Source organism: Lampetra fluviatilis, chromosome 2 (assembly GCF_964198595.1).
Source record: "Lampetra fluviatilis chromosome 2, kcLamFluv1.1, whole genome shotgun sequence".
NCBI lineage: Eukaryota > Metazoa > Chordata > Hyperoartia > Petromyzontiformes > Petromyzontidae > Lampetra > Lampetra fluviatilis.
The window spans coordinates 17027690-17044318 of record NC_136276.1 but is presented as its reverse complement, the minus strand read 5'-3'; the positions used below and the strand labels follow the sequence as shown (position 1 = coordinate 17044318).

The following is a 16629-nucleotide window of genomic DNA, read 5'->3' as shown; positions in this document are numbered from 1 at the left end:
GTCCAGACATGTCATCCTCTCTATTACGCATACTAGTACAATTATTTCGTGACACTGCGTTGGCAGTATCACCAAGAGAGTACGTCTAACGCAATGCCCTCTCGATGTGCTGTGAAGAAGGGTCATTGCCCGAAATGTCACCTGATATTTACTCTATATTTACGGCAGTGTTATTGACGAATGTGTTGATTTTTTTCATTTATTGTTATTCATGCCAACGTAAAAGGGCTCCTTGAGTTAAAACTTTCATGAGGAAAAGACGACGTGACTTTACCGAAAGACCCAAGAATATAAAAGTGCTCCTGTTGATATAAATAGACAATTCCACTCAATTTCTAGTAAATAATTCAGGTACACTCTGGTCCATCATAGAAGCTCGCGATTTTGGTTTAGTAAAGGGGCCAACATTAATTAAGCTGGCCGTGTTGGTATTCTCTTTGCCACCACCATTCCCTCCATTTGGCCTCACCAGACACCTCAACACCCACATCTGGTGAAAAGCTAAATCATATGGCCGAAGTAAAATCCCTTCAACTATGCAAAACACGCTGTTCTACGTCTCATTATCCAAAACAGTGATACACTGGTTAATCAGTTTAACTCTGGTTAATATAGCAGACCATTATAAGTGGGCTGTTTAACATTTTGCGTGTCATAGTGAAGCATTTTTTGCTCAGGGTACCGCTGTATTAACATCAACAAATAAGAGGAACCACTAAATACTTTTCTGGACCCTCTCATGTGTGTCACTCGCTGTGTGTCCTGTCTCTTCATGTCTTCCCCTGTGCTATTAACACCCCTGTCTCTACCACCGCACATTTAGAAGCCATCTCGGACTGTTTCACTCATGCATGAAATGTAAAAAATACGTACCCTTAATTATCTATAGTTCACTAATAATAGCAATTAATGTTCACATTAACCTGATATTCATAAAGCACGAACATCGCGTAAGAAATCGATGCCTTCACCATACACAAAATCTTCTGCGAAGAATGCACATCCACTCTGCCCGCTGTCTCGTGTAATCACTGAGCTTACCCAACACGTGCTTTGTTGCCCCTTATGTTCTCCCAAATCCCAGGTCTCTTACGGTTACATCTGTGGGGCGATAAATGCACTTCGTGATTTTTTTTCATCTCTCTAAAAGTCCATCTTCAGTTAAAAGGCATCATCAGTTATTATCGTATTTGTGGATCGGGCATTGCGCAATTGTTGTATCGTCTGTTCTGTATGACCACAGAATCATACTGAAGAGTTTGTAATTTACCATACGCAAGAAGAATAAGTTATTATCGTAATTCTGCATACACATATCCATATTTACCCTCAGCAAATGGCTGTGACTTTGTTAGAACAGTTAGCAAAGGCAGTATTGTCTGAAAACATCTGTTTTTATTTATCAGTTAGCAAACACATTCATGGCTCGCTATATAAGCCAAAAAAGGCCGGTATTAGTCACAGTCGTGTGGCGAGAAGTCGCAAGGTAACAGATGGAGTCTCATACGATGCACTCAACACGCCTTGCATGATTTTTTACCAATTATCTTGCATGATTTCTTGCTTTAGGAGACAGGGTAACACGGTGGTGAGATGTTACCTACCTTGCCTGGTAAACTGAAGGAGTTTGCATGTTCTCCCTGTAGTTGTGTGGATTTTTCTCCGGGTTCTCTGGTTTTACTCTCCACATTTAGAAAACATGCGTTTTCCGTTATTTGGCTGCTATACATTTGCATTAACAGTTGGTTGGTGTGCTTGTTTTCCGACAAAATAAAGACGTATATGCACTGTACTATAGTTTGTAGGTTTTAATTATTGAAAGTATTGCCATTATCAGTATCCAAACTAAGCAACAACGTTCTCTGTTTAAACATTTTGACGATTACGATGCCAATGGCTGTCAGGTAGCAATAACAGTTTATGTTTGTGAAACCATAATGACCACAGGGTCTGTAAATTGTGGCACTACAATTGGGTTTTGACTTATTTCGCACCGTACATACGTAGTCAACCGTGCTAATCGGAGGTGCGAATGATTTTTGGTTTAAAATTGACGGGTCCTCTGATTCTGTAGATGTTTAAATTAAATTGCAGTTACTGATATAAGTGCTGTATTTATCATGCTGTACTGTAAATATATAGTGAGATTTCTTGGTTCAGTACTGTAGTCAATTGCTCGGCAGCTAGAAGTCTTGCTTGACACATCGGGTTTTTTGAACAATGTAATATTTCATTATTGGGTTTTTGGTCCTATCACGAGAACAAAATGTGTGTCGAACACCCTCCTCCGACCAACGCAGGCAAGTAATCACGTTGCCACTTGAACAAGTCTCAATACGAATACATTCCCGATGTGTGATGAGCATTCAGGTATTGTCGAATGTATTAAATGTGGAGCATATGTGACTGTTAGAAACTCTTGAAAATTGTTACACTTGTGTCATGTGCAGTTCACCTTTCATATTCTAAAAGTGCATAGGAGATGCTGCTGTGGTGTAATCGTTAGTACACTGGAATGTTTACTGTTTCGTTTTTTTACATTTTTAAAGAAAAAAATCGTTTAAAAAATGTCAATAAAAATTATAGGAATGATGGTCCACATTTACTATGATAATAACAAAGCAGACACACATGACTAAATCAGTTAGAAAATGTACCTGAAAATGTAAATAAGGCAGAGCGGTGACACAGTGGTTAGCAGACTTCACCAACCTGCACTGACCAGTACGGTAAAGTGTGGTCAAACAACCTCCATGACCCACACAGCTTGGAAGGTCATCATCCAGCAGTCGACTGACAAAGGGCTGTCGTTTGATTAAATTTAATTAATCACCTTATCAAAATATGGCTTCTTCTGGTCGAACACCGTTTTGAGACGAGGCTCAAAAGAAAGCTGTCTCTGGTGTTGACCAATCAGTTTCAAAGACAATGCATTTATTATCAGAATACGTTTTTATTTGCATTCTGACCACACGTATTATGGTTAATGCAGACATGATTCCTTGTAGAAGGTTTCAGTTTGGTGTTTTAGCATCTAAACACCTGTTTTGTTGCCAGAAAAAAAGGGGAAAACCTATTCTCATATTTCGGTACTGGCAAAGGAGGTCTCATGATGTAGATGCTCACCCCGAGCCCTCATTACTCTGATAATGCTTGTCTTTGTGCCTTACGCCTTTTGGCATCCTCTGGTCTAACACCGTTTTGAGACTAGGCTCAAAAGAAAGATGTCTCTGGTGTGGACCAGTCAGTTTCAAAGACAATGCATATATTATTAGAGTACTTTTTTGCATTCTGACCACAAGTATTGTGGTTAAAGCAGACATGATTCCTTGTAAAAGGTTTCAGTTTGGTGTTTTAACATCTTAACACCTGTTTTATTGCCAGAAAAAAGGGGAAAACCTATTCTCAATTCACATCTACACGGAACAATAAATATAGTTCGGCCGATTGGCCCACTTGGCTTTCCAGAATAATGTTAACAAGTGGTAATTGTTTAGACATATAAACTCTCGACTGATTTTGCGCATCTTGAGCTCATCAGTGGTGAGGTGTACACAAAAGTAGAGTACTGATTTTATACCAGATGCTATTGGTAAGTGCCCTCCCTCTGGACCGTGCACCGTCATCGCTCGAAACAATATTGTTCAGAAGCTCACCGGTGATGCCGTGGAGCTCTCTGGGCCCACAGGACCCAATGCAGTTGCACCGCCTCCACACTCGATGCCTGCACCATTGGTTCTTGTAGTTTGGCATTGTAGAGAATACAAGTAACGGTGTTGTGTTATATGTTGCATTGAACTAGAACCCGAATCTTAAAGAGAGGGTGTTTGCCTATGACATTTGGCAACTGACTCTACTGATGAGACACTGTATGTAACAAACGGGTTCCGAGTTTTCTTGTATTGAATTAATGTGGCTGAAAATATGCAATCCAAGAGGCTGCTGCGGTGTCAATGGGGCTGTGTAAAAACGCTTTAATATATATTTGTTTACGTGGAGAGACAGATACGCGAAGGAGATATATTGTCTGTGTATCTATTCAATATTAAACATGGTCTTCTTGGCAGCAGGTGGCGGCATTGGGAGTGCTGCCAATAGACCCTGTTTTTGGAACTGCACATTGCACAATTATCTGTGTGCTCTACGTTGAGGGCGTACACTGGGTATATACAAATGGACAAGGCACATTATGGGTATATTGTAAGATAGAGCCAAGTTGGTCAATCTTTTCACTATTGGTGATGCCTTATTTGGGGAGAAACATGTCCACAACGCCTTTGCATTCCCAATTCAAGTAAAAACTTGCACCAACCCCACCCTTTCCCACCCCTCATGTGCACGTGTTCATTTGAAGTAAAGTTCAGCCAACACAATAAACACCCAATAATAATCTCTGACTTACAACACCACACAGTTAATGTATTGTTTAATGTGCCACGTATTGAAAATGTGTATGAAATAAAATAATTAAACTTAAATGGGGGGGAGTGGGGTGTGGGGGGGTACTTATTTAGCACAGGCAAAGAAAAATATCCCCCCTCCTGTAGCCTTTAACAAACTGTTGGAACAAGTGATTTTAGTGAGCACCTGTGAAGACCAGTACGGCACGCCAGGGGGTTGTGTGTGTATATATATTGAACTTCTTTCGCACCGAACGCAAGCCAACCACGATAATCGGAGGGTTGGTGGCCAACACCACGCCCGACCGCCTTTGTCTCCCCAGTGCTGATGTTCACGAACCCCACCAGGTACTGATTTAATGCCGAATAAACCTAGGGGAGGTCCACTAGGACCAGTTCAAATATGTGACTGATATTGGCCGTGAGTGGGAATCGAAATCGGGTCACTGAGTTTGTAGCACAGCGCACCGACCACTGTGCCAATGCTCCCCACTTCGAAAGGGCACACACACACTCACATTCAGTTAAACACATGGAATGGGTCACTATGGCATGTAGCGCTGGTTGCTGGCAGAGAATGGGATCTGCTGTTGTAGCAGCCCTGTCTGCCAGCAGGTCATGTGATAGGCCGGATAAAGGAATGTGGGGCAAAGGTGACAGAGGGGGCACGTGAGGAAAAGCCCGGGAACCTTCTAGTAGGTTCTAGAAGGGAGGCGTGGCCAAGGGCGGAGCGATGCCACGCTGGGTGGATAAAAGGGAGAACCTGAGCAAGACTCGCGGCTGTTGGAGTGGAAATCGTCGTGCTGCAGGAGTCTGCGTCACCGTCTTCACCTCCTCAGGATTGTTGGTCAGGCAGCCTGATACCTGTCCTGACCGGTGTAGTTACTCCCTTTACCTGTGAAGGCTCCTATTATTAGCGTATCTGAGTGACTCACTAGACATGCACACATATACAAACTAAATAGTGTCATGGGAACTTAATTTTAATTATGTCCTGTCATATTTTTTTATCCCATATTGTCAAGTGAGCTTGACAACAAATGTTTTCCTATTTTGTTTTACAATAATATGATAGCTTAAATCATCCAGTCCACTGAGGTTCTCAGAGTGTGCATGCAAAGTGATTTTGACACAGGAATGATCATAGTGTAGTGAGTAACTTCAGATACACTAATAGTAGGAGGCATACACGTTGATTTTACACTTTCCACAGTATAGGGGATAACTATATACAGGTCAGGACAGCCGGCACACTGCCTGACCCAACACCGACGAGAAGGTGAAGACGGGGGACGAAGACTTGTGAAGACGACGGGTTCCATTCCCAAACCGCAGCAGCCCCGACCCAGCATGGCCTGGCTCCGCGCCTCGGCCACGTCCCCTTCTGAAACCTACCAGAAGGTTCTGGGCTCTGCCCCACGTGTCCCCTCTGTCTCCTTTACCCTACATCCGTGCCTGTCACGCGCCCTACTGGCAGACCGGCCGCTGTATCCTCAAATGCCCTTCACTGCCAGCAACCGGCGCTATGCGCTCCAGTGGCACACTTCACCTGCCATGCTGGTAGACTGAGCTATTACACCCACGATCCCACTCTCTACCAGTAACCAGCGCTACGCACCGTAGTGACCCATTCTATGTCACTACAATAGCACAGATGATTTATAGATGACACAAAACGTCCATTGTGGTGAAAATCAAATTATGAATGAAGGCAATCCATTGGCAGTAGTACACAAGTACTAATCAAGACCTCACAAAAACTGTTATTAACACTGCTTAGTACCAGAGAGTTTCAGGCAGTGGCTCTTCTTCAGAGCACAGAGAGCAGGGGTAGGAAGATGGGCTTATTCGAAATTGGAGATCACGCTGTATACTGTGTGTACTAATAACACTGGGAAGTTTAAAGGTTGATAAATGTACAGCTTTGAAATTGACAAAGTTTTCACATGGTATTTAAATGCGAACGACTTCAGAAGAATATCCAATGCCAGAAATGGCAGATTATAAAAGTGTTTCTGCTATAACCAACATAATTTCCTTCGCCTGTTCTCGCAGGCTCAATTGGCATCTTATCCCATCCCTGACCTTCCAAAATGCATTCTCATCCCCGTGAACGTCATTTCATTCTTGCTCGTTGCTGTATTTTCTTGTTCATTCCCATTGCTGCGGGAGTCCATGCTACTCCCAAATCCAAGCTAGGTTCTAAAATCGTTAATCATGTTCAGTTGTCCAAATGACCCAATTCTACTCTCATCCACTTCTGTTTCTCCCTTTCAATCCCAGTCCACTTTCAACTGCTGTCCTAGGCACAGCACACATACTCAAGCTCTGTTTTTTTATTGTGTCACTCTGACCTATATGTCTTGTTGTCTAGTGAAGCTGTTGTGCATGACCTTTGGATAACTGATTACGTATCCGTGGGCCCAGCTTTGCACCCATATGTATTATTAGACTTCCGATGTATATGCAACAAACAGAAATTCGTGTTTTGTTTTGACATGCCATTATCGAAAATGTAAAAACATACATATTCATGCAAAAAAAATAGCTTTAGCACTTTTAACATACAATTCACGTGCACATGCAGTACATGAAGATATATGCACAAAAATACAAAGATCCACCATATCTCCTCGACAGGTTATTGGGCCATGTACTTTTTTGTGCACATTTTATGAACAAAGTAGAAGTGTTAAGAACAACTACTTAGCCAAAAGTGGTAAATGAACAAATCAGCATCAAACTCAAGTTATAAACGTAAAATATTCAAATATTCACCACCATTACCATTAAAACTGTTATGTAACTGGAAAGCATATATCAGGGTAACGTTTGAGGCATTGATCCCTGTTCAAGCGAACAGCGTGATTCTGGCCTCTCGTGGAAGTCACCTGTAACAGACCAGAATGGAGGACCCTTGTGTAGACACTCAGTACTGTTCATACAGAAGGACTTATATGAGTGAGAACCTGCTGTTTACGTAACATCAGCTGCTGAGTAGCATTTATATTACCAGACAAGCCAATTGAGACAGGGGGTCATATGAATTGGGCTAAATGTAGCATGCTGGAGTTTTAACTTCGTATAAATTACATTTTGCTCAATTCCAGAGAAAATATTTGCACCATTACATGAGGCAAAATGAGCAGAGGCTATGTTTACTTCATGGACAGCAACCAATCGCATGCCAATCCAAGCTCAGACAGTACAAAACATTCATATGTGTGGCAAAAAAGACATAGATCTCCTGTATAGCCCTAACAGACTGTAGGAGCAAGTGTTGTTAACGAGCACCCATGAAGACCAGAACGGCACACGAGGGGGTGGGTGGCCATCACCATGACCGGACGGCTTTGTCTCCCCAGTGACAATGTTTACACACTGCACCAGGTACTCATTTGAGGCTGAGTCGACCTAGGGGAGGCCTACGACCGGTTCAGATAATCGTCTCTGGTGTGTGGGAATTGAACTCTGTTCGCCGAGGTCGTAGTGTACCCTGCTAACCGCTTTGCCACCGCTCCCCTTGCACCAACACGCCACATGCATGTGTGCAGCGTGTGTGCATGTGAAAGAGCCAATGTTAGTGCAACCATTGCGTAATGAGCTCTTGGCACCCCTAGTGTTTGTTGTCTTCTTGCACTACGCATCCCATGGTTCTCCAGGACTGGGTGCACGACATGAGTAACCAGCTCTTAAGAAGATGAAAATAGTCCCGATTCTACATTTGATCTAATGGCTTTCGGGACGGCCTGTCAAGCAGAACTCCTGAACTATATTTGTTTAACGAGTGAAGCATATCGTTTTAATTATTCATATATATTTCCGGTTTAAAATTACTACTTTGTCATGTATTATGCAACTTGTTAAAGGGCATATTGCCCAAGTAATGAGGACGTCATCCGCGCAAAAATTGATTTTATTTTCCACTGCCTCTTTACTTACCCCTCCCACCTGCTGGCTTTCCGGATACTTTCAGCTAAGGGTTGGATAGCTCGGGTAAATAGCAATGGCGAGAGGGGACACTCTTGCCTACTCAGATGAAAGGCCGGGAAAGTAAGGCCGTTCGTGACCACTGAGGAGATTGGTCTAATATAAAGCAAGTTACATTCATCGATGAAGGTGGAAGGAATGCTGAATTTATCCATTGCCCCATCTTTGGGGAAGAACATGTGCCATTAGGTTTCTCCTTGTGGCGGTGTGATGACATTCTCAGCCGAATCTCTGTTCTTAACAAAGCCCATTTGTGCTTCTCCAATGACTGTCAGAAAATAATTTTATAGTCTATTTGCAAAAAAAAATTTGCAAGCAGCTTATAGTCGGAGTTTAGTAAAGAAATGGGTATGTAATTCCCTACTAGCTCCGAAAGTGTGCGTGATTTATGCAAGACTGAGATCTTGGCTTCATACATGGAGCTTGGGAGGCCGTTGGTTGTGAACTTGCATTAATGGTTAGTGGCAACTGTGAGATTATAGGGGATCCAAATATTTTTTTTTTATAGAGTTCTACCGGTAAGTTGTCAGAACCTTCCGCCTTCCCCAAAAGTGACGATGCAAGGGCCTCATTTAATTATTGTAAGTTAACCATTCCATCCAGATCCTCCACCATTTGAAGGTCCAAGGGAAGGGAATATTGCTCAACAAGGTGTTTATTACCTCGTTTGTGGCAGAATCCGATGTGTTCACGGCTTCATATAAGATCTTTAAGATTATATTTTTTGAAAAAGGCCTTGGTTATGGGGGAACCCTTTATACAATGTATGGAGGTGATATTTGTCTGGTTCTGCCAGGATTTGACCAGACTTGCTAAGATTCTCCTCATGTAAAAGAAGCTTGGCTTTCTTATAGAGGGTGGTCTGGTCATTGAGGGCCTTCTCTATTTTGGTCACGTCGGTCTCCTTCATGGTATCTTGCGATTGCACGGATTCGTAGTCTTCTTACAGAGAGCCAAGTTTCTCTTCTAGCACCCGTTGCCTGTTTCTGACCTTCTTGAACTTGCGGGCTACTTTTTCCATCAACGAGTCCCTGAGAAACGCTTTAAGGGATGTCCCAGATTACCAGGGAAGATATTAGAGGATCTCATGTCACGTTGATTGCCATAAATTCTCTAACCTCGTTTCTTACTTCCTCCATCATCAACTTCTCATCCAGGAGTTGCTTGTCCCAGAACTTGAAGCTTTGCAACACCTCATCAGGGTTCAGAGTGAGTTGGATCAACGCCGGTGTGTGAGCTACATGTTCAAAATGTTAGCCTTCGTGAGTTGTGGGAGAAGGGGTTTAAATATCAGAAATAAGTATATTCTAGACAGTCGGCTCTCCAAACAACAAAACCCCCAGTCTCTCCACCACTGTGTCTCACACACAGCTGCACACGGCGCATGCCGTGCTGTACATCCAGTTTAGGGCGGAAGGGAGCCATCACTCCTGGGTTGAAAGCCACTTGTAAAGTTAATCCTGAGTAGTCAAAGGGAGCAGGATGGGAAGGGGGGTAGAGATGGTAGGAGGAGAATATAAATAAAAGGAGAGGTGAGAAGGAGAGTTCCCTGTGTCATTCAGCCCGGGTATGCATACATGTTGTCAAGGCGCCAAAGATGCAGGGCCGGCACACTCGATCCATATCGTCTGGTGACCAACAGTCTCAAACGGGACTCCTTCAGCGTTGCCTCCCGTTACCCTTTGGTCCTTGTAGAACTTCCTGAATATCTTGGGTCAGAAAATCCCACCTCCTCTCCCCGATGTGGATCTGAAGTTTACTGGGTAGAGCAGCTGCAAGCATACTCTGTCCCTTTTCACCAAAACGATATGGAATCAGCTGGGGTTAGGTCAGGGACTATGAAGACCCGGTCCCCTCCAATAGCGACTTTGCCCCTTGACATCCTTGCCATTCTGAGCATTTCCACAGCCCCTTGATGGTTGGAGAAAAGGATTACCAGGGGATATTGTCTCAGGTTGTTTATTTCCATTGAGCCATATCCTTCTTTCCTTCCGACCCAATAAACCTGAATTATCAAGTCTGGATGTATTGGCTGCCAATCTGGACTTTCGGCGTTCTTTCGTGCAGAGGGTACTTACTTTTTGATAGAGGTGAAGGCTCCCGGGGAAGAGCTACCCTCTACCCCATCTGAGAGGCCATAGGATTTTAGTTGACTTTCCCGGTCATTAGCATCCAGTCGATTTAATGCCTCTTGTAGCTATTTGAGTTTGACGTTGTGTTCTTCGTTCATACCCCCCTCCCCTGCTCCTCAAGTGCAGCCTAAAGAAATGTCATGATGGACACTTTCCTCTCCACCCTTTCGTTGACCCCACTTCATTTTTTGCATTGAAGACCCGGTGCAAAGCAGAGTTTTCTTCCATTTGTTGTCCAATTTCCTGAGTACATTGGGAAAGTTGGTCGACCTTTTTAAGTACGATATGGTCCCAGGTCTCTCGTTGGTTGAGCAGGTCAGTGTGGAAGAGGCCTTGGACTTTTTTCCTGGGGCTCTTTCCGCCATTGAACACGTGGAGTATGGGGCAGGCAAAACACACACACAGGCTTCAGTTGCATGGGGTAGTCCCAAGACTAAAAGTCAGATGTTTCCATGCGGGGAGGAGAACGTGTGAAAATCAGGGTCTCCCCCGTAGGATTATGAGTTACAAAAAATGAGGTAAATGAACAAACTAACTAAAAAATATATAAAACTTAGTGCACTGAGCTGATATTAATGAAGGGATCAGAGGGGTCTGTTTGAGCACCGCTCACACGGTCAAGACGTTACCAGAAGTCTCGATGCAAGTACTTTTAGGGGCACAATGTGGCTCTATAGCCAGCACCACGTCCAATTGTCGTTGTCTCCCAAGAATCGATGTTCAAACATTGCACTAGGTACTCATTTAAGGCTGAGTTGACCTCGCGAAGGCCAAACGACCAGTTCAGATATTCTTCACTTTGCAACGGCTCCTGACCACATGATTGAGCAGGAATTGAACTCGGATAGCTAGGTTCGTAATGTGGTATGCTAAATGCTGCACGACCACTTCCCCCACATGTGCAGGCATACTCTTCCTTTCTAGACAAACCCAAAAAAAGACCAACTCATTTCAAAGGGAAGGAAATGGGCATTTATACAATTCTTTTTTGGAACATTAAACAACACATTAAAATAATACATTTGTGTGCACTGACATTGTATATACAATGTCAATTTCCAGTCACTTTAACCCACAACGAACAAGTCCAAAAACATCACCACCAACGACGACTCTCAAAAAATTAAACTTACTAAACAAAAAAACAAGCCAAATTATGATGATTATAAATGGACTTGGCAACACTGCAACACATGTGTAATATCTCAATAATGGCGGGAGACGAGTTGACGGGGCAGCACTTATTTATTAACACTGGTTGCACAGTAACAGGCACAGCCGAGATAACGCCTACGCTACGCGTGCCTAACTCGGCCACGCACTCAGTCTCTCCGGCGACTCTCTCCCCACGGGGAGCTATTGGACCCGCCTTGCCAGGGCACGGGTCTCAACCACTGGGTTACACAGCCCGGCCCTTACAAGGACGTCGGGCCGTGAATCCCAAGGCCTCGCCTCTGAGCCTCACAGAGTCCCGGCCCTTACAAGGGCAGCGGGGCTAGGGGTCTCAGGGCCCTATCTCTTCCTCCGTCTTCTGTCTTCACTGGTTAACGACTCCCCGAGTGCTCCCGCACATCACCTTACATAGCCCTCGACTCCAGGTGGCGGGGCCTATGCGGACCGCGATGTGGACACCCGCCTGCGGACCGTGATGTAACCACCCACCACGCGCTGTCTCACGATCCTCCCCACCAGCACGTACCACCACTACATCACCCCCTTCCACATAGCTCGCAGCCGGCTCGGCTGCAAAAAAAAACCCTCTCCGCGTGTGCGCCCCGTAACACCAACACAACACAACACAACCCCCGCAATAAATCCGAACATTTAACAGTAATAACAACGAACATATGTACACACCGACGAGTAAACCGAATAAATTATTTACAAGATTGACGTGTCCAGCGTCCACTCGACCCCCCCCCCCCCCCCCCGCTCGCCCCTTGAACGAAACATTAGAACGGACGGACGGGGAACGCTGTGACGAGACGACCCGGCGGAACTGTCTCCCCCCCCCCCCCCCCCAGTCAGGAAAAGTGGCGCGACCTAGCGCGGGTCCGCCTGGCCGGTCCATCGTACGGGACAGGACGTGTTTGACCATCCGGCGGCTCTGGCAGTCCAGGAAAGCACGGAGCAGGCTTGGAAGAACCGCACGTGCCTCGGGGATCCGGTCGCCGACGGTCGGCAGCCGTCAGTTCCGAGACACCTGGGAGCGGATCAGAAGGAGACACGTGAGGATCAGGCGGAGACATTTCCCTCCCCGAGTCGACGGCCACATCACATGCTCGGTCATCACGACATAAACGAAGGCCATATGGTGCTGAGAACGGTTTTAGCCGGGAGGGGTGAACGTACCAACAGCGCTTTCCCCACTTTATCTGAATGCACTGGGGTCGTGCAACCCGCACGACTTCCACGGGTCCCCGCCATGGCCTCAGCAGTTTCGGGGATGTAGCCAACGGCGCATGCGGGCATTGCAGCCAGGCCCTATCGCCCGGTTTCCATTCGTGCACGTACACCTTTCGTGCTCGCAACCGCTCGTTAGCAATTTGGCGAGACGTCGAATTCAGCCTTGCAGCTTCCCGCGCTTCGGCCAGTTTCGCAATGTTAAATTTAATATGGTCGGCCAATTTAGATCTAGACCGCGGATCAGGAATCCCCAGCTGGGCCTCCATAGGCGGATCGGCCTCCCGACCGTACATGAGATAAAATGGGGAAAACCCCGTAGCCGCATGGGGGGCCATCCTGTACGCGGCGAGGACACCAGGGACCTGCAAGTCCCAGTCAACCTGAGCCTCGCATACCTGTTGGCATAACATGGAAGTAATCGTTCTGTGGAGTCGCTCCACCATCCCATCAGTCTGTGGGTGGTACGGGGAGGTACGCACTTTTTTTGTACCCTAAAGGTCGCACAGCTCATGCAGTAAAACGCTCGAAAAATTTTTTCCCTGGTCGGTCAGCAAGCATTCGGGAGCACCCTTGTCCAAGACATAGCCCTGGACAAAGGCGTCCGCCACGGCCACTGCCGACTGGTTGGCAAGCGGCCACGCCATGGGCCATCGAGTGAAGTATTCCACGCCAACCAGCAGGTACTTGTTACCCCTAGGCACCGGAAAAGGCCCCAAGATATCCAGCGCAATGAGCTCGTTCGTGCGCGAGACCTGAATGGACTTTAGTGGTGGATTAGCCGCAATGGGCGGTGGTTTCCGTTGAGCGCACCCTACACACCCCTTGAGTATGTTCACCACATCGCTCCCCATCCCGGCCAATAATAGTCCCGCTGAAGCAGAGCGAGCGTTTTGTTAACTCCCAGATGCAAGAGGCGTTCGTGAGCGGCCAGAACAACTCTACCCCGCATAGCAGACGGCACGACAAGCGCATGTCGCCGGGACATACTGTCCCACCTCATGAGTAGGCCCTGTTTGAGCACCCAGGAGCCGGCTCCCTTTTGCCCTCCCTCGGGACCCCCTGCCCTACGACGCAACGCGAGTAGGGAGCTGTCAGCCATTTGGAGTCGGCCCCACTCAATAAGAGGCAACGCGAGTAGCGAGTCCCCGCCCGCAGGAGTAGCGGGAACGTCGACCCACGGTGCATCGGCAGCAGCAACCAACTCTCCCCCGGGGACGGCGACATGCGGCGTACAGCGCGCCGACCCCAAAAGACACGCACATTCGGAACGAGGCGACAACCGCGACAGGGCATCCGCGTTGGTGTGGCGCAACCCCTTACGGTAAGTGGTCGTGAATTGGTAGTCCTGGAGGACCTCCAACCACCTTGATAATTGGCCCGAGGGTTGGGCGACCCGCAGCGCATATTGAAGCGCCGCGTGGTCCGTACGGACCGTAAAATGACGGCCGTAGAGATACGGTCTGAATTGCTGTACAAAAAAACCGATAGCCAGCAACTCGCGACAGGTCACACAGTAGCGCTGTTCCGCTGGTGACAAAACCCTGCTACCGTAGGCGACCACCCGTTCGACTCCCCCGACCACCTGTGAGAGCACCCCCCCAATGCCTGTGTTACTGGCATCCGTGTCCAGCAGGAAGGGTTCCGTAAAATCAGGGTAACACAAGGGCGGAGCACTCACCAAGGCGTCCCGAAGGGAGCAAAACGCGGCCTCCTCCTCCGGCCCCCAGCGAAACCTGACCCCTTTCGCTGTCAGAGCATGCAGGGGTTTGGCTATGGTGGCGAAGTGCTCAACAAAACGGCGGTAGTAGGAAGCAAACCCAATGAAACTGCGGACCTCAGTAACCGACGTGGGCGTCGGCCATGAACTGACACAGTGCGTCTTCGCGGGATCGGTGGAGATCCCCGAACGGCCGACAATGTGCCCCAAGTACCGTACGGATTCCTGAAGTAGGTGGCATTTTGCCGGTTTAAACTTTAACTTAGCCGATCGCATCCTGAGGAACACCCCCCTCAAGCGTTGGACGTGCTCCTCGAAAGTTCGACTGAAAACGATGACATCGTCAAGGTAAATCAAACAGGTATCCCATTGGAGACCAGACAAAACCAATTCCATAAACCTCTGGAACGTCGCGAGAGCAGAATGGAGTCCCATGGGTAAGCGATTAAACTGAAACAGGCCTACCGGGGTCCGGAATGCGGTCTTTGGTTTGGACTCCTCATCGAGCGGCAATTGCCAGAATCCCGATAGTAGGTCTAGCGTTGAAAAATAACGCGCCCCCGCTAATGCATCCAGAAATTCATCCATTCTGGGGAGCGGATACGCGTCAGCCACGGAGATCTTATTGAGGCGGCGGAAATCAACACAAAATCGCAAGGACCCGTCATGTTTTTTAACAAGCACAATGGGTGCTCCCCATGGACTGGATGAGGGCGAAATGATGTCGGCGGTCAGCATGTCATTGACGGCCGATTGCACGTGTTCCTTCTCGGTTGGGCTTAAACGGAAAGGATTCTGCCGAATCGGGGCCGCATCACCCGTTTCAATGTGGTGGCGTAACAGGTCCGTGCACCCAATATCATATTTGTGTTTGCTGAATACGTCCGAAAATTCAATTAGCAGGGCGCGCAGCGCCCCCAATTGCACACCTGACAAGTTACTGGAGCCCGCACATAACGAGTCCAACCACTGTTGATCTTCCCCCAATTGAAATTTCGGCGCCGGAGTGGGATCAACGTGCGCAATGAGCTGCTCTTCCACAAGGACCGGCGCCGCGTGAGCAAGCACGGTGCCCTGTGGAATGACGGCTGGCCGTGACCCCGCGTTCAAAACCATGACGAATGGGTCCCTGTCCGCCCGTACCAACGTCTGAGCCACCGCCAAGTCCAGACCCCCAACAGCCCTGTTCGACGGACCCAACAGCACGCCCTGCCCCGCCGTCTCCCCCCCCAATGGCTTCCGTAACCGGAGGGGTACCAGCATCTGCGATCCCGGGGGTACGTGCACCGTATGGGTCGCCAGCGCTTGGACCGTCGCACAAGCCGTGCGCAGTTTTGTAGGGTTTGACAAAAATGAAATACGGTGACCCGATGGGAGCTCGATACAACCCTGATCAACGAGAATTTTAATCGGAATTTTAGCCAAAAAGTCGGTGCCCAACAGACATGGAACCGCCAGGGAGGAAGAGACCAAAACAGGTCCCGCCAATTTAATATCCCCTATACAAATGCTCGCCCGAATCTGGCCGACAATGCCCAAGGAGCCCCCATTCGCCGCATAACATGGCACGTCTACCAGGAGCAGGGGCCGACATTGGATGGGGAGAATGTTGTAAATAAGATCAGAAATGATAGTTGCCGACGCACCCGTGTCAACCAGCACCCTGATCTCAATTTCGTCTATAAATCCCGTAACCACAGACGACCCGGCCGACGCAGCCACCATCCTGTGGCCCAACTCGGACCATTTGATCGCTCCCGGCCCCTGTACGAACCCCCCTCGCCGAACTGAATCCCCGGCCCCCATGCGTATTTCCTCCGCCGCGAAGCGGCGACCCACGTGTGACGTGTATGTGGACCGAGCAGATGCGCAGACGACTGTCCACTTCCGTTTCAGGACCTCGTGTGCCTGGATGCTCGTAGCAACCAGCAACGAACAAATGTCCACCTCGTCCGCCGTGTTGATGGGGACCCCCAGGTCCTGG

The 16629-nt window shown here is 47.6% G+C and overlaps 1 protein-coding gene across 2 annotated transcripts in view; it reads left to right on the top strand.

The window, feature by feature from the left end:
* The first annotated feature begins 1472 nt into the window (after positions 1 to 1472).
* The window catches only part of LOC144937925 (diamine oxidase [copper-containing]-like), a 37334-nt gene continuing 22177 nt past the window's right edge, over positions 1473 to 16629 (top strand). Inside the window, exons 1-2 of one of the 2 annotated variants that reach the window (XM_078865549.1) lie at positions 1473 to 1486; positions 12547 to 12750. The gene's annotated coding sequence lies outside the window, so the exon portion shown is untranslated. Of the gene's footprint in view, positions 1487 to 9545; positions 9600 to 12546; positions 12751 to 16629 lie in introns of those variants that run through there. The other variant, XM_078865540.1, reaches the window with a different exon arrangement.